The following is a 24,178-nucleotide window of genomic DNA, read 5'->3' on the forward strand; positions in this document are numbered from 1 at the left end:
TGGTGTCTAATTCTGCAGAATTTCTTAAGGAAAACTCAGGGACAAACATGAGGTGAATGGGACAGGCTCATGTGGGCAAACCCAGATCTGTCCCAATTACATATCAAGTAGAGTGGGGTGGGAATAAGACTTTGAGAGAAAAGGAAGCAGGCAGATGAGAGGGACTGAACTCTCTTTACCCCCAGTTTTCCTCTCAGTAGCTCAACAGAAGGGCAAATGTCTGCAGGCAGTGCCCTAGGTTTAACCTCTAGTATTTCCTGGTAAAACCATGAAAAATGCTTGTCTGAGACTTTGGAGCGCAAGACAGGCTAAGGGTCGGAATCTGTGTAAGCCAGCTTTCTCTGTTCTTTTGGGAAATGGGTGTAGCTCAATGGGAGAACATCTGTTTTGCTCCCCAGAATTTCCTGTGAGGAGCTATCTCCAGAAACGGAAAATTTAAATTGTTACAGGTCCCTTGCACCACATTGCTAACCCTTTAGATCTGGCTGTGTTAACGCTGAAACTTTAGAGTTGTTCTTTTATCATGTAAATCATATTTAATATAATATTATTTTATTGTGATAGGTGTTTTAATTTTATTCTATGGATAGCTGGTTGAGACCCCCTGGGAGTTTGCAACTGAAGAGCTGTATATAAATGTTTTCCATAAAAATATCACATGAGTTTAATTGGTCCCGTCCCCCCGTGAATCTGCCCCACCACCCCACCCACAAGCCCTTGCCAATTACCATATTCTGAGCTAAATGGACCAGTAGTCTGACTCCATATGAGACAGCTTCTTGTCCTCCTAAGTGCTGGACATTTGAACAGCCTTGCAGGAGTGAGCCGAAGGGATCCCCAGGTAAACACCTCATTTTCCACAATGACCAACTAGGTAACAACCAAGCCAGTTGTGCTCCTCCACATGCTGCTTCAGATTCTAGAACAGTGGTTCTCAACCTGTGGGTCCCAGATGTTGTTGGACTACAACTCCCATCATCCCTGAGCTCTGGCCTTGCTAGCTAGGGATGATGGGAGTTGTTGTCCAACAACATCTGGGGACCCACAGGTTGAGAACCGCTGTCCTAGAGGTACCATACAGCTTCCTCTACTGGTAAATTACTGGGTTTATATCCAGCCTTTCCTCCATGGAGCTGAAGGTTTTATACATGGTACACCCATTCTCCATTTTATCCCTACAATAACCCTGTGAGGTAGTTACAGGTAGGTAGCCGTGTTGGTCTGCCGTAGTCAAAACAAAATAAAAACTTCCTTCCAGTAGCACCTTAGAGACCAACTAAGTTTGTTATTAGTATGAGCTTTCGTGTGCATGCACACTTCTTCAGATACCAAGAAGTGTGCATGCACACAAAAGCTCATACCAATAACAAACTTAGTTGGTCTCTAAGGTGCTACTGGAAGGATTTTTCTTTTATCCTGTGAGGTAGGTTAGCCTAAGAGATGGTGGCTGGTCCAATGTCTTCTAGTGAGCTTCATAGCTGTGTGAGGATGTGAACTTTAGGCTCCCCAGGTCTTAGTCTGACACACTAACAAGCTCAGTACATCAACCATAGGAGCCACTGGGTGGCATTCAACTTAGTTCTACAAATAAACCCACTGAAATTAATGACCTAAGCCATGCCCATTGTTTTCAATGGATCTACTCTGAGTAAGAGCAGCATTGGATCCTACCCATTGAGAGTCCTGGATTCTGTTGTCATGCGTGTGTGCATGCGCGCACACAAATATTAAGGTCATTATTGATTACAGCAATTTTGTTTTAATTGGCGCTATTAATGCTCTTTTTAGGTAACGGAACAAACAGATCAGAACACAGTGACTTTGAAAATCCCTTGTGAAAGAAGGAATAATGCTTTAATGTATTAATCCCCCTTAATCCTGTCAGACTTCCAGAGAATTTCTACACGGGCTGACAGTCATAGCAGCAGCAGCTTTTCAAGGAGTGGGTGTCTCTCTTTTTCTCTCTCACCTCCGTGTAGCTCTACATGGTTCTTAAAATATCTCTTAGATTTTTTTGGCAATAGCTGCAATGATGATGTTGAAGGGGGTAGCAAATTATAGTGAATTCAGAAAATTTGGAACCTTAATCTTTGTTAAAGGGGGCAGGGTATATAGGCAGCCTTATCAGGCTCAGGCACTCAGGTCTGTCATATGTCCATGATTAGCAGGGCCTTTCATTTGGCAGCAACCTGCCCTTTAGAATGCACTCTCAATGAACAGCAAGCAGGCACCTACAACACTGGTGTTGCCTGGAAGGTGATCCAGCTGTGACTAACAGGTACATGGGACTAACAGGTACAGGCCTCATGCAGAGTCAAACTATTGGTCTATCTAGCTCAGTATTGTTAACACTGACTGGCAGCAGCTCTCCAGAGTTTCAGACTGGGGACATTCTGGCTCTATGGGGAGATGCTGCGTATTGAATCTGGGACCTTCTGAATGCAAAGCAGATGCTCTACTGTTGAGCCACAGCCCTTCCTCTAAACGTATTAAAGGTAAAGGGACTCCTGACCGTTAGGTCCAGTCGTGGCCGACTCTGGGGTTGCGGTGCTCATCTCGCTTTATTGGCCGATGGAGCCAGCGTACAGCTTCCGGGTCATGTGCCCAGCATGACTAAGCCGCTTCTGGCGAACCAGAGCAGTGCACGGAAACGCCATTTACCTTCCTGCCGGAGCGGTACCTATTTATCTCCTTGCACTTTGATGTGCTTTCGAACTGCTAGGTTGGCAGGAGCAGGGACCGAGTAACGGGAGCTCACCCCATTGCGGGGTTTCGAACCACCGATCTTCTAATCGACAAGTGCTAGGCTCTGTGGTTTAACCCACAGCGCCACCTGCGTCCCTCCTAAACGTCTTGTGTTGTCTCAAAAATAGACCCACTGAAATCAGTGAACCTAAGTTAGTCATTTCAGTAGTACTACTGTCAGTATGACTGATGTTGTATACAACCCAGTAAGCTGATCTACATTTGGGATGCATTTTGTATGTTTTATGAGCATAATTTTATTGTTGATCTCATGCCTCTTATCACTAGGATATATTTCTCGTACTATTGGAAAACAAACCAACAAACCATTCCCTACTCCTCTCTAATGGAGCACTGTCATTCAAGTAAGTTTAGCCTTGGGAAGAGATGATTTAAAATTGATATGATAGCCATTTTCAAATATTAGCAGGTTGCCATCTAGATGATGGAATGAATGTTGTCAGTTGCATAACCACCAAACCAATGGGTTCAGGCTACAAGAAAGAGGATTTATGCTAAACACTGGGAAATACTGCTGGTATGAGCTGAAAATTGAACAGATTGCTTCAGAATGTGGTGGACAGCCATTTTTAGAGGGCCATCAACAAAGTTAGTTCAACTCAGAGCAGAAACATTGAAAATAATGGACATGGTTAGCCTAGGTTAATTAATGTCAATGAGTCTACACTGAACAGAACTTAGTTGGATACACCCCGGAGGCTACATGAGAGAGAGTGGACAAAATGATTTTGAGATCCCCTCCAATACTACTATTGTATATTGCACAGAATCATCCAAGCAATGAAAGAATATAATCATCCTGGTTCTGGAAGCTACCACCAGATGTGTCATTTAAAACCAATCAATTTAGTTTAAACCCAAAAGACCTTCATCAAGATCAGCATTCCAGTTTTTCCTCTGGCCATACCCAGAGCCAGTGTGGTGTAGTGGTTAAGAGCGGTAGACTCCTAATCTGGGGAACCGGGTTCTCGTCTCCGCTCCTCCACATGCAGCTGCTGGGTGACCTTGGGCCAGTCACACTTCTTTGAAGTCTCTCAGCCGCACTCACCTCACAGAGTGTTTGTTGTGGGGGAGGAAGGGAAAGGAGACTGTTAGCCGCTTTGAGACTCCTTCAAGGGGGTGAAAGGCAGGATATCAAATCCAAACTCCAACTCCTCCTCCTCCTCCTCCTCCTTCTTCTTCTCCTGGTTTCTTCCAGCCAGGGGAGGCCCATTCTGTTTCACCACCAGAGGCAAAATTTGAAAGTGCCATCATGCAGGTCCTCACCTTGTAGCTACCACCCCAGTCACAGCCTCACTTACTGGGGTTATGTGGTTGTGGTTTTTGGGTTCTGGCAAGATCTTACAAGAGCACTGCAAGATCTCATGAGAGCCCAGTCTGAGCATCCAAAGAAATGAGGGCATCATTAAGTGTGTGTGTGTGTTTGCGTGTGTGTACAATGTAGGAGAGGCCGAACCAATGCAAACAGGAATTGATGAGAAAAAGCAAGCACTCTCTTGTGCCCCATGGGATTTTGAATTCCCTGAGTCTTTTTGTGGGCACATTGGCTGACATCGGCTGGCACATTAGTATCCATGGGTACTGCATTGGTGATCCCTGTAATCTGTTTTGCTGGTAGCTTTTCTTCCTAGTTGGTTTCATAAAGGCAGGTGACTTTGTTCCTTTGCTTAAGACCTTGGCAGCATCAGTTTTCTCCTCAGTCTCTCTTTTCTTAATTACCTTTTTACTAGTGAGGGCTGCTGTGCCAAAAATCTCCATACAAACCAACTCATTTTTTTGTAATGCTCCTCACGAAAGGATTAACAAGATATCATAGCCATATCCTTCAATTTGGCCACAGAAGAATGGAACTAATTCCCAATTGTATAAGATGGTTTTGAGAGGATGTTAACTTTTCTTTTATGCTTACAGCATTTGTACTTGTAGAAGAAGTCTCAGCAAGGGGTATGTATGTGTATGTGTGTGGGGGGATCAATAATAATTCATGCACGCATGGCTTGTTCAGGACACACTAGGTTTTTGTATTAACAGAACCGAAAATTGAAAAGTTCCTTCTGCAGCGGAGGAGAGATAACTACTGAGAATGGGCTTTTGGACACCTTAAGCAACACCTCTGCAGATCTGTATAGACTTGAAATTGCAACCTAGCAGATGTCGGTTTCCCCTTCCTTCCAAAGCATGATGGATGCAGGAAAGTTGGCCCTGAAGTGCTTCAATTGCCCCTTGACTTCTGCATCTCTGTGTACAAAGGAACTAAGACAGAGGCAGGAAATCTTTGCAGCCTAAGAGCTACACTCTGTCAAGCACAGAGTCCCCTTCTGGGGACTGCATACCAGTGGTGGGCAGGGCCAGATGAAAAAGTGGGCTAAGCATTGCATGCGACATTGTTACATCCCACCCACGTGAACACCAGAGGTTTCTACACACACACCCCTCCCCTCCAACCTCCCTAAAGGTAAAGGGACCCCTAACCATTAGGTCCATTTGTGGCCGACTCTGGGGTTGCGGCGCTCATATCGCTTTACTGGCCGAGGGAGCCGGCATACAGCTTCTGGGTCATGTGGCCAGCATGACTAAGCCGCTTCTGGCAAACCAGAGCAGCGCACGGAAACGCTGTTTACCTTCCCACCAGAGCGGTACCTATTTATCTACTTGCACTTTGTGCTTTTGAACTGCTAGGTTGGCAGGAGCAGGGACCGAACAATGGGAGCTCACCCTGTCGCGGGGATTCGAACCGCCGACCTTCTGATCGGCAAGTCCTAGGCTCTGTGGTTTAACCCACAGCCCCACCCTCCCTCAAGACAAGCAAAAGAGGCATCATCACAATTTAAGCAAAAACACTCCAGGAGGGTGTGTCCTAGGGAGAATCTCAGAGGTCAAGGACAAAGGCTTGGAGGGCTGTATTTGGCTCTTAGGCCTGAGGTTCCACACCTGGAGCTCAAAGATTGTGCTATGAGTTGGGAAGTTTTTATCTGGCCTGTGTCACAAACTCACTATGTGAAGGCTGGGAAGCAGCATTTGCTCATGGATAACCTTTCAAGGTGAGCTCATGCTAGTGGTAGATGGGGGCAGAGCCAAAAAAATTGATGTAACAGGGATGTGGCTCATACCTTTGCACAGAAGGCTATAGCCAAGCCATGCAAAAGTCAAGCACCTGCCTTTGTCCAGGCAAGCAAGAGGCATGATCACAGGCAAAGGGAATCAATGGCAGGAGAGTGTGTGCAGACTGGTGAGGTCTTCCAACTGCAAAATGGAGGACATGCCTTCAGATGTCTCCTTAAGGTAATAAAGTAACTCATCTCTTTGACATCTGATGGGAGGGCACTCCACAGGGTGGGCGCCACCACCAAGAAGGCCTTCTGCCTGGTTCCCAGTAACCTCACTTCTCACAGTGTGGGAACCACCATAAGGCCCTCGGTGCTGGACCCCAGTGTCTGGACAGAACGATGGGATGGACATGCTCTTTCAGGTATACTGGGCCAAGGCCATTTAGGGCTTTAAAGATCAGCACCAACATTTTGAATTATGTTTGGAAATGTACTGGGAGCCAATGTAGGTCTTTCAAGACTGGTGTTACATGGTCCCAGCAGCTGATCCCAGTCACCAGTCTAGCTGCCGTAGTCTGGATTTGTTGTAGTTCCTGAGTGACCTTCAAAGGTAGCCCCAATTAGAGCGCACTGCAGTAGTCCAAGCAGGAGATAATCTGGGCAAGACAGTGTGCAGACAGGCAGTCTCAGCCATCGCACCAGATGGAGCTGATAGACACCGAGACACAGAATTAACCTGCACCTCCATGGACAGCTGTGAGTCCAAAATGACTCCCAGGCTACAGACCTGGTCCTTCAGAGGCACAGTTGCTCCATTCAGAATCAGGGAGTCCCCCACACCTGCCTGCCCCCTGCCCCCAGAAACAGTTCTTTTGTCTTGTCAGGATTCAATCTCAATCCGTTGACCATTTTCCACCCTCCACCCTCCAACCACCACCAGACACTCACACAGGACCTTCACCACCTACACTGGTTCTGATTTAAAATAGAGGTAAAGCTGGGTATCATCCACATACTGGTGAACACCCAGCCCAAACCTCCAGATGATCTCTCCCAGCGGCTTCATATAGATGTTAAAAAGCATGGGGGAGAGGATGGAGCCCTGAGGCACCCCACAAGTGAGTGTCCAAGGGTCCGAACACTCACCTCCCAACACCACTTTCTGACACAGTCCAAGGAGGAAGGAGTGGAACCACTGCATAACCACTGCTGTCAGCTTCCAACCCCCCTAGACCGTCCAAAAGGATACCATGGTCAATGGTATCAAAAGTAAGGAGGGATATGACTGGGCTAGATGGAGATCTAGTGTGAGCTGGTATAGAGAAGCTTGCTACATCCCTATCAAATTGCATCTGGAGTGAACTGGTGATAAAATGCATAGGGAACTATTCCAAGGGCAGCATATATGATTGGTATTCACTGCTGCTGTTGCATTCAGTCTGCAAACAATATGTAATTGACTCCTCCTCCTGCCCATTTTGCATTGGGTTTCCTTACCATCAAAACGAATAGGATGGGGTAACATAATGAAGATATAACTTACATTATTAATTACATGAAGTGCATAAGTTACATAATTTTACCACAGTGGAGACAGCAAGACATATAACTTAGGGTTGCAATACATCCAGGGAAACCAGGACATGTCCTCTTTTGGGGGGCCAATATGCCCATCTGGATGGGTTTTTACATTTTAAAGGAAATGTCTGTTTTTTGGGGAGAGGGGACCTTGGGCTTAGGCTCAGGCTGTTCTGCATGCTGTGGCAGCTGCCAGCCCAAGCCAGAGAAAGAGGGTTGTGGGTGCTGTGGTGGCAGTCCCACATGCCCGCGTACCTCTTTCACCAGCTCAGGCTGGCAGAAGCTCGGGCTGTCCTCTTTTTTTGCTCCTCAAGATTTGGCAACCCTAAATAACTTTATTTTATTTTTATTTTTTTGGTGGAAGATGAACTGCAGCAAAACAGAAGCAGCACGGAATGTAATGAATGGGGGCAAAATGGAAAATGACACCTTAAATTCCATGCAAAGACACATGCAAGATTGTTCCTGGAGGCATTTCCTTTCCAGTATTGCCTTGGTGTTAAAAATAAAGCATATTCAGAACCACCCTTCTCTTCCCAATTATGATAGGGCAATATTCACATCTATGACATGGTTAAGAATTGATCTTTTCATTTTGATTCTCTCTTCTCCTCTTTTGAAGTGTGCTATTTTCCACACCCCACACCATAATCTTGATTTTTTGGCAGCAATGAAATCTAATCTAGTTTCTGATGTATTAACAGAAAGCTCATTTCCATTTGGGTGTCCTGTAAAGACCAGCTGGCTCTGGGGGCCCACATTAAAGGCAAGGCATAACATGCCACTTCCATATTCTGAGAGCAACTAATCAATTTGAAGCCAGAAATTTACCCTAATATCAGCATTGACTGCAACACATTTATAATGAATACAAATTCCATGTTGGCTAAAGATTAATGATTCAAGGGAGTTTAAAGAGGGGGGAAAGAGTAGAGGGAGGGGGAAGGCAATTGGGGAAGAACATTAAAGCAGAACCTAGGACAATTAACAGGAAGGACCGGGACTCTTGGAGAGAGCAAATGCTTTGCATACGGAAGTTGCAGGTTCAGTCCCTGCATCTATGGTAAGGACTGGGAGTGACCCCCATCTGAAACACTGAAGACCTGCTGCCTGTCAAGTCCTGAGCTAGAAAAGCCAGTGTTGGTCTGGCTCTGTATAAGGCTGTTTCCTGTCTTTCTATTTAATTCAGCTCTTTATTCAGAACCATGAGGACTGCATTGCTTAATTTTTAGGAGAGGCCCTCAGTGGCAAATCATATGGCTGGCATGCTGAAGTTCCCAGGTTCTAATCCATGGCATCTCTAGGTTAAGGTTCAGAAATATTCATGTCTAAACCTCTGGTGAGCCACTGCTGGTAAGTACTGAGGTTGGTGGAACAAGGAACTGGCAGCTTCCGACATTGCATTGCTTTGCCCTAGCATAGCTCACTGCACCAGCAAAGCTGGGAAAGGAAGCTATTTGTACATCTTCCTGCTAGAAAGATCATATAATCAGCCTGAATGGGTGATTATAGTCCCATTGATTCTTCACCAAGAAGGCTGCCACCTGCAATTCATTGGTTCACCACGGGAAGCAGCAATTCTTTTTGGGCTTTGTGAGGTTGCTCTGTGGACTAGGAAGTTTGGATCCCACCCTCAGTTCCTCCTCTTGTTTGGGAGGGCCACTGTGATGGCCTGGGATTTGGACTCGGATGCTGAACCTGAGGGATCCCAGCCTGCACAGGATTCCCTGCCTCCAGAACCAGCTGAACCGGGGCTGGGGCATCAGCCTGAAGGGTCTTCACCTGTGCTGGATCCTCAGCTGCAGGCATCAGCTGAGTCTGCTCTGGCTCCTGAGGTGATGGAGGACCCATTGCCTGCAGGTGCTCCACTCTCAGCCCTGTCAGGGGAAGCTGAGGTTGCCTCTGGGTCCGGTAACCCTCCAGCCTCTCCTGAGCTGCAGAGGCTCAGGGCAGAGAGGCAGAGGGAACTATGTTCCCACAGGAGGAGTGCTCACCTCCAGGCCAGGAGAGGTGAGTCACCAGAGGATCGGGGCCGCCCTATGCCTTGGGGCAGATAAAAGGTGGCCAGCCCCAGTCCCTAGCTGCGGGAGCAACATTGTTGGTTGCTAGTTCCTGCCTGAGCTCCTGACCCGCCCTGGCTCCCTGCTTGCAAGCCTGTTCCTGACTTCACCCGGCTCCCTGCCCTGCACCCAGCTTCAGCTACTACGGATTGCCTCCATGTTGCACCTTTGACCATGGACCTCACCTCTCGGGTAACCCACGTGACCAGCACAGCCACAAACCTCAGTGGCTGTGAAGAGTTGCTGTGGCTCAAACTAGGATTTTAGGGGTGGAGTTATATGTGACTGTCTTCCCTTGAGGATAGTCTGTCAGGGGCTGCATGCTGATTATGGGTGAGGCTGAAGCCAACTAAAAGTTAGTGGGGCCACTCCCCTTCCTTTCTCTATTTCCCCACGTCCTCTCTCTCTCTCCTTCCCTCTCCCTACCTGGAATGCTTGCTTGCTCAAGTAAGTGCTGTGTAAAAGTAGGTCAAGGATCTTAATACAGCTTCCTGCATTCCTTTGTGAGCAATCTGTGACCCTGAGGCTGCAGGTGGTCCATGGGTGCAAAACTTGTGGCCCAAGGACCTGGACTCACCCAGCCCTACCTGGAGATGGCAGAGATGGAACCTGGGACCTTCTGCATGCAAAGCACATGCTCTGCTACAGAGCTGTGGCTTTCATATTAGCCCACCCATCTCTAAACCAGATGTGGCACTGATTGTGTGAACCCAATTAACGAGCACATTTAATGCCATGCAAAATAAACCCTGCAGTGAAACCTCTTCCTGTTTGCTCTGTTTTCACATAAGAAAGATATCTCCATATATATCTTTACCCTGGTTCCTTGCTCTGCCGCGTGAGTTCTCTATGGGCCTTAATTTTTAACCATACATGCCTTATTTTTCTAAAATATTTATCAGACAGCCTCTCTTATTCATGTCCCAGAATCCTGAATTAAATCAGAAATAACTTCTCTGTAAGAACAGGGAAGAAGGGGAATAGCCGCTGTGAGATTCTTTTGCTGAGCCTTTGAAGGAAAAGTATTGAAAGGGTTACAAGGTTTTGTCCTGACTCTTTCCAATCCCGTTTTGCTGAGGAGTGAGAATGGAAAGGTGCATTGATTTGAATGCAGCACACTCTGTGTGTTTTGCTTATGTCTGGAAAAAAATGATTACATATTCCACATATTTGTGCTCTTTACAACTTAGCTGTTCAAGCAAATCCTTCGACCACCTGCTCCTGGGGATATGGGCCTGGAGAAGAATTGGTTGCAAGGGCTTGCCACAGGTAAACAGAAATGGAAGGCAGGGGAAGACAAAGCAAAAACAACACCACCTGGTTGCCATTTTACCTTCTTCTTGGTAGTGGGGTCCTGGACACAATGACAGTTCAGAAACAAAGAGGAGTGTGTGTGTGTTTTATTTAGAGATGAGGGAGAAATTCAACACATTTCCTTGTTTTCACTCCCCAAAAGAATACATGGACCGAAAGACACCCATCCTTCAGAATTCACACTTCTCTGAATTTTGCAATTCAGCTCCCTAACCCTGTGGTGAAAAGACGCACAGGCTAGAATAAAGTGTGCATATAAATGCATATATTCACAGAAAAGAGCAAAGGAAAAAGCATTATGTCAGGGAAGGCTATTTTGTTTTTTTAAATGTGTGTATTAGGGGAAATTGCGCACAACGCGGTGTCTATTCTGAGAAATCTGCACTAAAAAGCTGATGAATTTTCACAAGAACTTTTTTTTAAAATCGTAAACTGATGTGAAAATGTGAAGAACCAAAACTGACAGGCTTGCTACATTTCTGTCCCAACATTTTCTCCAAGCAACTTAAGGTGGAGTACATAGTTCTCCACTCTGCTCATTTAATCCCCACAACCCTGTGAGAGAGGTTAAGCAAAGAGGCAGTGACTGGCCCAAGGTCAGTGAACTTCATGCTAAGTAAGGACTTGAACACTGGAGTCCCTGGTCCTAGTGAGGCACTCTAACTGCTACCACACCGCTGGATCTAGTTCCCTTGCAATCCCTATGCCAGTTGGGCCATTATGCAAACTGAATAGTTAAAATAAGAGAGTGGCGCTCACTCGTGCAAATAGTGAAATATGATCAAACAAGGTTGGTGTGGGAAGCTGGGCCCTGAACTTTGCTACTGTGTAGCTGTGGCCTTCAAGAAAACAGCTTGGAGCATGCTCAGAACATGTTTGGTGGCTCCTGTGTCTACCAGAAAGGTTGGCTAATGTGCTGCATTGCCATAGTGACAACAGGAGGAATAGGGAAACTGCACAACTAGGGATAAGAGTCCTACAAATATATACCAGAGACAGATGGGTGGGACCTGCTAAGTCATAGCAATACTTTTCGACTGAGATCTGCTGACCGGTGCAGAGACAATAGGAGACTGACAAAAATCTCCCCCCAAGGCTCTCAAAGGTCAGATGGATTATGGAAAGGTGTGTGGGACAGGAAAGAGAGCGACTCTAATATTTTGGGGAAAGGTTTTAAAAATATACTTGACATTGCACTTGGTAGGATTAAACTCTGGTTGCCCTAATGGACCAGGCTCCACTGTTTTTAATTGGGGAATAGAGGAAATGAAGAGTGGAAAAAGCACAGCAAACTAAAGTACCAGAATGCAACAATAACAAGTCATTCATTGTGGTCATGTTTCAAAGGTATCTAACCACTCAGTGAACAATGTATAACAATAATCTGGGTGGGTGTGTATCCTCAGCCATAAAGGGCTCCTAAACCTGTGCATACCTAGAAATTCATACTGCACAGCACATCAAATTCAATACGAATGAGATTCTACTGCTAATCTTTCCTCCCAAACCTTCCTATTTTTGATTAGTGTGTTAATCCATTGTCTCAATCTGCTGGTATCACCATTCATAGCATGTCTGTCAATTTATCCTACAAAACAGATAAACTTGACAAAATGTGGGGTAAGTTTATTTTGACACCTTCCTATTAGCTTGGAGTTCTCTAGTTTCAGTGTATTGAAATGAGATCTCCTCAGCCATTTGAGACCAGGCCAAGGCGTTATGGAATGTTTCCAAACATTCTAACTGTTCAGAAGTGTTAAAAAACCCATCACCATAAACTTCAGAGCAGGAAAGGAAGCAGACTGTGCTATCACAGTGCTGGTCAACTGTTGAAACCATGAAATTACAAATTAGATCCTGTAGGTGGTTTTTTTGTTTTTGGAAAACTAAGATGGGTAGTGCCAGAAAATAAAATAAAAAAGGACAGAAATATGGTGCGAAATATGGTGGTTGCTCTGTGAATTGCAAAATATTGGATGAAAAGGCAGGAAACATCCATAAATAAATGGCAGCAAGTAAACTTGCATGAAATATAATTCAATAACTCTTATCCACGTATCTATCTATCATTGGGAAGGCACCCCTAAACATACAAAAAGACTCACTGAAAACTTAAGTTTATTGGTACAATAAAACCGAATATATAAATTCCTAGAATATGTTTTGGAAGGAATATAAAAAAAGATAGTGGGTTGTGTCTAACTAACTTTTACAGTGGTACCTTGGCTTAAGAACTTAAATCGTTCTGGAGCTCCGTTCTTAACCTGAAACTGTTCTTAACCTGAGGTACCACTTTAGCTAATGGGGCCTCCTGCTGCCGCCGTGCCGCCGGAGCACGATTTCTGTTCTCATCCTGAAGCAAAGGTCTTATCCCGAGGTACTATTTCTGGGTTAGTGGAGTCTGTAACCTGAAGCATCTGTAACCTGAAGCGTATGTAACCCAAGGTACCACTGTACGTTGCTCCTTCCCTTGAATTTCTGTGTGGTCGTGGAGTGGGTGATGGCGGTTTGACTAGGCCAGCATAGGTATTGGACACTGGTGCACTGGTGCATACAGTTTACTGCTATGGGATTTACTCAGAGGTGAGTATAGGTAGAAACCAATCATGTTGTCCAAGTAACTCCTTCTGCACACTTGTTACAAACCTAAGAAGGGCCCTACTGGATCAGGCCAAGGGCCCATCTATCCAACATCATGTTCTCACAGCAGCCAAGCAGTTGCCTATAGGAGGCCTGCAAGCAAGACCCGAATACAACTGCATTCTCCCCACCTGCAATTCCCAGTGACTTGTAGTTGGAGGTATACTGATTCTGACAGTAGAAGCAGAACATAGCGATGGCAGTAAGTAGCCACAATCCTCCATTAATTTGTCTAATCATCTTTTAAAGCTATCTAAGTCGGTGGACATGACTACATCTTATAAACGGATAGAAAGATGGAGGATGGATAAAGCATAAAGTTGAGGATATAATCAGTGCCCTGCTGGATCAGACCAAAGGCTCATCTAGTTCACCATCCTGCTCTTACAGTGGCCAACCAGATGCCTATGGGAATCTCACAAGCAGGACCTGGGTGCAGCAGCACTCTCCTTGATAAGTATGGTCCTCCTTTTCCCATGGCTCTCCCAAGCATTTAATTGGATCATTTTAAATCAGGACTAAATATGCTAAAAATGTAACTCTGGAAGAAATCAGAAGGGAGACATTTCCTGAGCCTAAAGCTATTGGAGTCTGAAAAACAGGTGACGACTGCCAAGTCATTCCAAAAACATGCTGGGGGAGAAAGAGAGCACTAATTCTATAATGTGGCTTGGCTGTGGAAGGAAAGCATATTGCATTTATGAATAAGGCCCCATCTTTTCCCTCTTTCTCCTCTTTAATATTACAGGCTCGCTTCCTCTCTCTCTGTTCTCCCCCTTCCTATTTTACCAATTGAAGCAAGAAGTACAGGCCGGCATCCCATCTGCTCCCTTTGAACATTAAGCTGATGTATGCAAAATGGGATATCGCTTGAAGCCCAATGGGCTTCCATGAGGACAAGGAAAAGCATAAAAAACCCACATATGTCAGAAGTTCTAAGTTTCATTTTACTGCTATATGTAAAATGCCATCTGTGATACAAAGACCTCTGCGATGGGGAAGGTCCACGGCGATCCCAGGAAATGGTCACCTGCAGTGCCATAAAGTTTCACATTAGTATCTCCATTACTTTTTCATTGGGGGTGGGGGCGGAAAACACACACCACCACCCTCCTTAATTGGAGAGACATTTTAGGCATTTGAAGATGCTGACTGATCTGGAATCACTTGCCCAGACAGATTTCATTTGGTGACATTCTGAGTTACGTTTGTGCTTCAGCTGTTGGCAAGGACTGATATTGCTTGCAAAAGGAGAACTAGCATGACATCACATAAGAACTTAAAGAGAATACTGCAGGATCAGGCCAAAGGCCCACCTAATGCAGTATCCTGTTCTCACAGTGACCAACTAGATATCCACGGGAAGCCCAGAAGCACGACCTGAGTGCAAAAGCACACTATCTGCTTGTGATTCCCAACAACTGGCTTTCAGAGGCATATTGCAAGTGCTGTATGATCCATTTGGAAAGTGTATGTCTTCCTTGCAATACATGGTAAACAGCAATCCCTTAGCTTAGTTCTGAACCGGCTTCCTTTTTTGGAGAAAACTGAAGAAAAGCTTGCTTTCTCCCAAGGGTTTTCTTCCAGATCATCAAGGTTGTCCATGTGCTTTGATGGTGCTGTTGTGTACATGTGCTTATTGTAGCAGACAGCCCCCAACCCCTGCCAGCAATGACAGCACACCTGGGAAGAAAACAGGTTTTGGTTCTTAATGGAAAGTAGCAAGAAACAACAGAGAGAATGTCAGAGCTCTCAAGAAGATGATTAAATTATGTATGCAACAACAACAGTCAGAATCTTATATGTGCAGAACTGGAAAGAAGAAAGAAGTTCAACGAAAGAAGAATGGTTCCTAAAATTAATGGACTATGCAGATCTGGCTAAGCTAACAAGAAATCAACACAATGGACAATTTATAGATGCCATTTTTGGAGGAGGAGGAGGAGGAGGAGGAGAAGGAGAAGAACCAAATGAAATCACAGGTAGGATTTGAAATTTGAGCAATGGGAAGAAATGATAAAAATGAAATAGAGGACTATATATTAGAAGAAATGTTTGATGTAATATAGGAATATGTATTAGGTGAAAAGTGTGAGATTATGCGGTATATAAAAGGGATGGGTATAAAAACAGCATGGAAGGGAAGGTGGGAAGTCAAATTATAAGAGAACTGTATAACGAAATAGAAGTCTGAAATTAATTGGTTAAAGTTATGAGTTACAATACAGGAAGCCAATGAAGTTGTAGAGCCTAGAAGAAGCAAGAGAATCAGAGGTACAACTTCCAAGGCCAACGATAGATTACTGGGTACAAGCAAGTAGTTTGACTGGAATCCTAGCTCCAAGGGATGCCTTATGTCAGAGGTGCAGAGCCTCAGATCCAGGGCTCAAAAGTGACCCTCCAAAACTCTCTAATTGGCCCCCAGGACTCTCCCCCATGCAACACACTGCTTTCCTGAGGCCACACCTTTCACCAGCCCTGCTCAAAGTCCTCCAGAATGTCTCTGCATGGCTGGAGTGTGCCCTTGAATTGTGATTGTGTAATGCTTGCCTGGATGGATGGATGGATGGATGGATGGATGGATGGAGGTGTGTGTGTGTGTACACACCTCTGAATTTTGTGTGCCTGCAATATAGCATAATGCACACAGATAAATGTCACATCCAATACTTTGCCCATTTTCTCCCTTAGCTTGGCTACTTTTTGCTTCTGGTCACACCCATACTTAGCTTTCATGCTGCTCATATTCAGCATATGGCTCCCGAAAAGTTGATCATGAGGAAAAGGTCTCCCACTATAACTGTGCTACATCCTACATGGCTGAAGGCCTTGACCAGACAGCCCAATAGCCTGGAGCCAAACATTTTGGTATCCCCTCTCCGTATGTTTTGCATGGTAAGTGGGCACAGGTAGGGTGGGATTTGCTTCATCGTGGAGGCCAGACTCAGGGAAGACCCTGTTTGAGGGTCTCAAACACCAGGTCCCTACTCTGAAGTTCAGGAATCAGGCTTCACTCTTGCCCCTCTGCACGTGATGTGGGCATGGTGGACTTGACTGGCTCTCCCCCCACTGGTGCCAGTGGCCTCGCTGTTGCTCAGAACTGGGACTGTGATGGCTCCTGAGGCTGGTGGAGGCTGGTCCATATTACAGCAAGTGGAGCACAGCCCCACTAGACTCACCTTATTCTCAACCAGTTATCACCTGCCTGCCTTCTAACTCACAGCCATAGCTGTTGGCTTCCCCCTCAGTGTTTCCCTTGTAGAATTCAGGTGGGAGGAGGATGGGGACAGACTGGCTCTGTCTGTCATTGGCTCTGGCTTCATCTACTGTTGGGTCTCCCTGCCTTCCACCCAACAAGTCCAATCAAGCACGAGAGGTGGTGGACTCTCCTTCCTTGGGGATTTTTAAGCAGAGGTTGAATGGCCATCTGTCATGGATGATTTAGCTGAGATTCCTGCATTGGATCCCTTCCAGTTCTAAGATTCTATGATTCTATGATTCTATGATTCTATGATTCTATGTAAGACACCACTGGTTTCTCTTGAAGTTTCAGTGAAGAAAGCTGACTTTTCTGTACATTTCCTAAAGTTTTAATCTGAACCAAGATTAACCAGGTTTTAGTTGAGGGAACTATTGCTTCACCTGGCAATCTATGAAAAGTTATGTTGGTTTTAGCTTTTGTTTTTATGTTTGGTTTCTGTTTATAGGTTTTAAGCTTTGTTTTATCTTTAGTTTTATATGTTTGTTTTTTTGTTTTTAAAAATGGTTTGTGGATTGTAGCTGTGTTTCATCTATGACTGTATTTGTATACCCCCTGAAGAGTTCTTTGATCAAGTGGTTTATAAATCTTCCGGAAATAATAATAATAAAAGTTTTTGTGACCAAGGGAAGAATGCAGCAGTTCCTGCACTACATAAATCATTAATTACCTTTATATTAATTTCATTTATGAATAGCTTCTTATGAAGCATCCCAGAGCAACTTGCAATACAATAGAACACGTGCAAACAATTCTGTATATATTAAAAAAACCCTGTTATATAAATATTATGGATTACTATGGATCAAATGAATTAAAATGAATTGATCCTCTGCATTTCTCAGAGGGAAGGAAAGTAGGAAGGAAAGGTGAGACCCAGCTGCAGTTTTCATTCTTGCCAATAGGTGGGCTGCTTTCTAACAAGAGATCATGGCAGCTGGTTACTGGCAGTTGAAGGCCTTTCCCCTAGCCAGCAGGTGGACCCATGCCAAACAAGCAGCTCATTAGCAATTTCAGCAGCAGGGAGCTCATGGTTTTCAGCCACTTGCCTCTAGAATGGGATCACAGTGAAGTTCAGTGCTAATCAAAGCAGCTGGAATTTCAGGATCTATCCAGCTGGTCTAAAGATGCCCTTACACACTTCAGTTTTTGCAGGATCATCTTAACCCATCCACTGCCTTTCAGCAAGTATTGCCACAAGGGGATCATTACTGGCACACTGCAGAGGAAGCATAGATATCTGCTCAAGAAAGCATGCTGCAAAAGGAGGGTGGTGGTGGTGGTGGTATAGGATAGAGGTGAGGGTCAGTGTTTAACAGAACTTACAGCTTTAACATTCTCTTCCCAGCCTCAGTTTTGCTGCTAGCAGACTGTCATGAGTCTATAGGTGACTCCTCTTTAGATATATCAGCTCGTTAATCTAGGGAGTCAACACACTGGAGGAGGGTCATGTTCAGTGGACATGCCTTCCCATGGCTTGCAGAAACAGAATAGACATGGGTGGACACATGCAAAAAAAGACTGCATCTACCCATCCAAAGTGGTAAACAGAACATATGCAGCACACTCTTCTATGTCAGGAGTGAAGAGTCCATGGCACTCCACATGTTGCCAGACTCTAGCTCCCAGATCATTAGCTATGCTGGCTTGAACTGTTACGGGTTGGAGAGCAATAGGTTTCCCATCCCTGTTGAATGGAAGTTATAATATTATAACTTAGTACTATCCAATAGAATCATAGAATTGGAAAGGACACAAAGGGTCATCTAGTTCAACCCCTTGCAATGCAGGAATCTCAACTAAAGAATCCCTGACAGACGGCTGTCCAACTTCTGTTTAAAGACCTCCAGTGAAGAAGAGTTTGCTACTTTCAGAAGTAGCCCAGCCCACCGTCAAACAGCTCTTACTATCAGAAAGTCTTTCCTAATGTTTAGTCGGTATTTCCTTTCCTGTAATTGGAATCCATTGGTTTGGGTCACACCCCCTAGAGCAGCAGAAAAACTTTCTCATTCTTCTGTGGGACAGCCCTTCAGGTATTTGAAGGTGGCTATCATATCTCCTCTCAGTCTTCTCTTTACCAGGCTAAACATACACAGCTCCTTCATCTGTTCTGCATAAAGCTTGGCTTCCAGACCCTTGATCAACTTGCTTGTCCTCCTCTGCACATGTTCCAGCTTGTCAACATCCTTCTTAAATTGTGGCTCCCAGAACGGGACACAGTATTCCAGGTGTGGTCCACACTTCACTGGTCTCATACCTAAAAAGCACAGGTACAAGAGGTTTTCTGCTTATTTTCCACATGCTTTCTAGGCACTGGTCCAAGAAGTTTTATGTTTGCCCCACCACTTTCCCCTGGGAAAGCCTGCTCTTTACCACTGAATCAGAGCAAACATCAATCCAAGGAAAACCTGATTGGCATTTGCTGTGATTCGGCAATGAAGAGCAGGTTTTCCCAGGGGAAAGCGGCGGGACAAGCAGAAATGTGGATCTCTTAGTCTCAAGGGCTAGGTTTTACCTCCACTGTTGGAGGCAGCATGCCTCTGAATACTAGTTGCTGAGAATCAAAGGTGGGGAGAATGAAGTTGCACTTAAGTCCTACTTGTGGACCTCCTAAGGTTATCTAGTTGGCCACTGTGAGAATAGGTGGGTCTTTGTTTGGATCCAACAGTGCTGATCCTACATTCTTATGTTCCTTCCCCCAGATCATTTATAGTGAAAAGCTCAGAAGGAGGTTCTGTCTGCCAGGCCTTGACTCTCTGTGGTGTTCTGGAGGAAGGCCAAGTCAAGGAGCTCACTGTTCTGATGAATGTGACTTGTTCTGCTCTAATGAGCCTGCAACTATTTGCTCCTGCATATCTTGCAGAATTTGGGTTGCATTGTTAAATGGGGAAATTAAAGCTGTTTGCTATAGGTTGGTTCTGATACATATAATCCAATAATAATGCAGTAAAACACCCATTCAGGCACAGCCCCAATGGCCCTGACTGCATCTCTTGATCAATGGTCTGAGTCAGGCCAGTGAAGTGCCATTGGAATTAGGAGACATTGTCCTTCATCTCTCCCCAAGTATTACTTCCATGCATGCCCTTGAAAGGAATGGAAATGGGAGAGGTGGAGCCAAAAAGGTTCACACTGCTTTTGAACTACGGAAGATAATCATGTCGCCACTTTGGCACCTTTTTCTTTTGTTTGATTTAGAAAGCTAAGCAAGGCCACCTTTTAAAGCCCCGGGGTACATTTGGACTTTTGGGTGAGTGCTGTGGGCACCACCTGCTCTGGTCACCTTGCTCCCCTCCCCCAAATCAGCCTCCCCAACCCCCAGCAGACAGGCCAAAGTGCAGGCATACACACACCCTGTCCCTGTCCCAAAGGACTTGTGCAAATGTCAGTTCCTGTCAAATTAATCTGAGTCTTTCCTGAAAAGCTCATAGAGCTGAGGGAGGAAATGGGAAAGAGTGCCACTTTTCCACTTTTCTCTTTCACCTCTATATACTTTCCAGAAGGGAAAATCTAACCACGCTCACCACTTCATGACCAATGGGGAAGTGTGTTGTTTGCTGTGTGTGTGGATGCACAGTCCACACTAGCTGCCAAATTCTGACACTGCATTGTTGCAAAGGTGTAGTAAAATTCTACTGGATCTGATCATGCTTAATTCAGTGGTGTCTGGTGTTCCTTGGGACTATTAGGGCAGAAGGTAGAGAGGTCAGCCATAGGCAGAACCAGAGGCAATGGCAGGCACAGCCAACTATTTCTAGTTTTGTTCCCATCCTCCTCCTCTTCCTCCTTGATGAGTTCTGCAGGGTCAAAACTGAGACTATGGAAGAGGAAGCTGACAGCCAGGGTAACCCCCTGGGCTGGTTATAAGAAAGGAAGCAGGCAAGTGTTGTTTGAGGACTGTCTGAGGTTGGTGGGGAATGTGCCTCATTGGCCTAAATAAACCATTCTTCACTGGCTCAATTGCATTTCCCTCACGAACTCAAAAGACGTCTGCTTCTTGGGAGAAAAGCAATGACAAACCTAGACAGCATCTTAAAAAGCAGAGACATCACCTTGCCAACTATGCCAACATAGTTAAAGCTATGGTTTTCCCAGTAGTGATGTATGGAAGTGAGAGCTGGACCATAAAGAAGGCTGATCGCCAAAGGATTGATGCTTTTGAATTATGGTGCTGGAGGAAACTCTTGAGAGTCCCATGGACTGCAAGAAGATCAAACCTCTCCGTTCTGAAGGAAATCAGCCCTGAGTGCTCACTGGAAGGACAGATCGTGAAGCTGAGGCTCCAATACTTTGGCCACCTCATGAGAAGAGAAGACTCCCTGGAAAAGACCCTGATGTTGGGAAAGATGGAGGGCACAAGGAGAAGGGGATGACAGAGGATGAGATGGTTGGACAGTGTTCTCGAAGCTACCAGCATGAGTTTGACCGAACTGCGGGAGGCAGTGGAAGACAGGAGTGCCTGGTGTGCTCTGGTCCATGGAGTCACAAAGAGTCAGACATGACTAAACAACAACAACAAACAAACAAAACTAAGGAGGGGGAAAATGCAGTATTCCTGCAACAGAAATGCTTCTTTAAAGACATCCAGGTAGAAACCTTGTGTTCACATACACATGGTGTTGCATGGCAGGTACTATACGCAGAAAGAATCCTTCCTAAGATGGGGATCTCTAATGACATTAATTCCCTTGGCAACTCCCCCCCCCCGCCTCTCATTTCCAAATATGCCAGTTTAGCTGGCTTATGGATCAGGCTATGCCCGTGGCTTATTTGTCTCTAATCCTTGCCTCATTAGTTGTAGTGTAATCTCCTCAGGACAAGCGAACAAGCGAACATACTTATCTCTGTGTCTTTTGCAGCATGGATGATTCTATCAGAGCTTAACCAATGCTTGCAAAAACGTTGGCAAACTGTAAACAGGATCAATTTGTTCTTTTACAAGACATGGTTGCGTCAGGCCTGGAGGGTAACAAGCTGAAAATTGCTCTACAGAATTCAGACACAGACACAGAGGAGACAACGGCGCTGTATATTTAAACCATGTATCTAATTTGTATTCCCGGGCAACCGAATGTGCCTTGAACCTACTGCTTTGCCTGTCCCTGTTCACCTACTCTGAGAATCAGTCGCCATCCTCCTAGGCTGTGGGAACAAAGGGAAGGAGTTGATAAACAACACTGTAGCCCAAAAGATGGCACCATTGGTAAAATGAGGCCTTCAGAATGGGGGTGGGTGTCCTCTCCCCACTCAGCCGCCTTACAACCACCATCCTAATAGTCATTCAGCAGTTGGACAGATTCCTATGAGGAAAGGTCAAAAGAGCAGAGTATGCTTAGTCTGAAAAAGAGAACATTTATATCTGCTGGATTACTCTAATGCACTGTATGTGGGGCTGCCCTTAGATATGGTATGGAGGCTATAGCTAGTGTGGAATGTGGCTGCTAGGCTAGTAAGTGGGGCACCCCATTGGGATCATGTATGTCTCTGGTCCTGAAAGCACTGGACTGGCTGCCAGTAAATGACTGGGACCAACACAGGGTGTTAGTAATGCCATATAATGCCTTGAAAGGTTTGGGACACAAGTAATTTAAACAGTGCCTTCCCCAGTATAAACCAACCCAGACTTCTATGATGGGCAGGTAAAGCCATGTTTGTGGTGGGTCCTATGTGTTGGGAATCAAGCCTTTATCAGGAGAAACTGGCCACTCTCCAGGCACCCGGCTTGATCTCCTGTTGACCTCCCTGTCTGCTTTCCCGGCAAGATCCAGGCAGAGGTCGCAATAGGCGGTCCTTCTCAGCATGAGAAGAACGCACCCCTCTTTCCTGCCCCCCAGGTAGGGGAAAGAGATAGACAGAAACGTATTTACATGCCTTTATTTCTGTCTTTGCAGCGTTACAGAAAACACGACTGCTCTCTTCAAACTCCAACAGCCGAGAGACAGACTCCTCCTGTACTTCCTGTACAGCTCATATTACACTCTGAGCTAATTCCGGTGCTTCGCACTGTGAACTGACTGTCCCTCTGTTTCCCACGGAACAGTCCCAACATTCCCATTATGTTTTGCTTTCAAGCTACCAGCTCGCGGCCGCATTGCTTCTATATCGTAACACTATGTAGTTGGTGTTGACCTGTGACAGGGCATTTTTAATGGCAGATCCCCATTTGTGGAATGCACTCCCTTCTGAGGTGCATCTGCATCCCTCATTATTGACTTTCAGGAGGAATTTTGACATATTCCTATTTACCCAGGCACTGGGATGGTTGAAAAACACTGTTTTTGGCCATATGAAAATCACTGGTTGAGAGAATACTTTTAACTTAGAATACTTTTAACTGTTTTTAGAAAGCTTTTAGAATGTTTTTATTATTATTTATGTGTTTGTTGTCCTGGGTGCCTTCGGGCAGGAAGGGTGGCATATAAATTGGGTGAACATATTCATTAATGGAATCAAAGCGTTTTACCATGAACAAAGGGCAAATATAATTGTCAATGGTGGCATAACAAGTGAATGTAGTAATATAAAAAGGCACAAGGCAGGGATTCCCACTGTCGCCATTGTTATTTATCCTGATACTTGAAGTTCTTGACAGGAAAACTATAGAGGACACTGAAATTACAGGGATTCAAACTGGACATCAGAATTACAAACTTAAAGCGTTTGCAGATAACATAGTACTAACTCTAGAAAATTCACTGAAGAGCATCCCAAAAGTGATGGACGTTATAACACTGTTCCCCCCTCTTTTTTATTAATTTTATTGTTCACAAACAGAAAGAAAATGAAAAACATAGTTACAATTCATAAACCATATTTTACCAAACCTGAACTCATATATACTAATAACTATAATTTGCACCCGTGTGCTTTCCCTCCATCACAACTTGACATCCTTTATTGCATACTCTTATTTACATTGTGTCCTTATATTGATCATTTTATTAGTTCCTCTTTACATACTTATTCTATGCATATCAATATGTTTTCTTTAGAACAGTGTTTTTTCATATTTTACTCAAAACATTGCCATTCCTTCCTTAGACTGATTTCTTATGGCTGCCGTTAGTTTAGATAATTCTATAAATTCACATAATTTACTTATCCAATCTTCCTTTGTGGGGATAGTATCCCCTTTCCAGTTTCTAGCAAGTAATAATCCGTCTGCAGCTGTGGCATATAAGAATAATCTTTTCTTATCCTGTGGGGTATCTTTTCCTAAAATCCCCAATAAATACGCCTCCGGCTTCTTTTCTATTGAAAATTTAAACATGTTTTTTAATTCCTCGTGAATACACCCCCAGAAATTCTTTACTTTCTCACAGCCCCACCATGCGTGCATCATTGTCCCTTCTGCTTTATTACATTTCCAGCATAGATTAGACTTTAATTTATAGATCTTAGCTAATTTAGAAGGTGTCATATACCACATATAACACATTTTCAATAGGTTTTCCTTGATGGTAGTACAGGCGGTAAATCTAATATTCGACCTCCATAGTCTCTCCCACAGTTCC

The sequence above is a fragment of the Podarcis bocagei genome (genome assembly GCF_964188305.1).
Source record: "Podarcis bocagei genome assembly, chromosome: Z".
NCBI classification, from domain to species: Eukaryota; Metazoa; Chordata; class Lepidosauria; order Squamata; family Lacertidae; genus Podarcis; species Podarcis bocagei.